Genomic DNA, 1,083 nt, shown 5'->3' with positions numbered 1-1,083 from the left:
TTGAAGGGGATGGACCTGTCAGAGGCCAGAAAGTCGACCAGCAGCCTGGGTGTGACCACAGAGGAGTAGCAGATATCAAGGAAAGAGAGGACGCTGAGAAAGAATCCACGGGACTGCAGAGGCGGGAGTCCATGAGGCTGAGTGCCACCATCCCCAGGTTTCCCACCATGGGCATGACATAGATGAGCAGCAAGCCTCCAGAGAGAAGCTTCTGGAGGTCTAGGTCATTGGAGAATCCCCGCAAGATAAGCCGGGTGACGGGGGTGTAGTTTCCAGTGGCAGGGCTAGTTCTCCAGGCGTCACCTGCAGAGATGGCAACTGAGCACCGTTCAGACAGTATTACTGAGCGTGCCCACCCGTGCACGTGCAAGGTGTGTTGAGGGGGAACGTCAAGTGAGTGTCTTCGTTTAGAAGAAGAAATGGGGGGCTTCCCTGGTGGTCCAGTGGCTAAGGCTTCATGTTTCCAAGGCAGGGGTTCCGGTTTGGGATCCTGGTCTGGGAACTAGATCCCACAGGCTGCCCCTAAGTGTGTGCTGCTGCAACTAAAGATCAGATACTCCTCACCGAAGACCTGGCACAGCCAGACAAATGAACAAATATTAAGAAAAAGAAATAATGGAAAATATCACATCACAGTGGATAGGACACGGGCACTGCGGCCAGACAGACCTGTCTTAGTTCTGACTGTGCCGCTGACTCGTACTGTCTCTTTGGATAAGCTGTATTCGTGAGCCTTGTTTTTCTCATCTTTAAAGTAGGGAAAAGATGTCTACTTCTCAGGTGGCTTTTTGGTGGAAATGAAAATAAAATCTAAAACCTTTGAATGTGTGGGACACAGTAGGTTATCAATAAACATGAGGTCACTCCCCCCCCTGTTGTGCGTATATCCACAAATAATGCTCATGAGTCTATTTGACGATGATTTCATTCTATTCTTTTTAAAAAAGTTATTTGGTGTTTATTTGGCTGCGCTGGGTCGTCGCGGTGCTCGGGTTTTGCTGGCCGTGATGAGCTGGGCGCTCCTCTCTCCTTGCGGGGTGTGGGCTTCTTAGGGCAGTGGCTTTGCTTCTTGCAGAGCTGGGC

At 50.6% G+C, this 1,083-nt stretch overlaps 1 pseudogene; it reads right to left on the bottom strand.

Annotated features, from left to right (window-relative positions):
• Positions 1–303, bottom strand: part of LOC104997012 — a 7,691-nt pseudogene extending 7,388 nt beyond the window's left edge.
• Positions 304–1,083: the final 780 nt, after the last annotated feature.

The sequence above is a fragment of the Bison bison genome, unplaced genomic scaffold (genome assembly GCF_000754665.1).
Source record: "Bison bison bison isolate TAMUID 2011002044 unplaced genomic scaffold, Bison_UMD1.0 scf7180017851735, whole genome shotgun sequence".
NCBI lineage: Eukaryota > Metazoa > Chordata > Mammalia > Artiodactyla > Bovidae > Bison > Bison bison.
The sequence above is the reverse complement of the archived record's forward strand: the minus strand, read 5'-3'. Positions and strand labels throughout refer to the sequence as shown.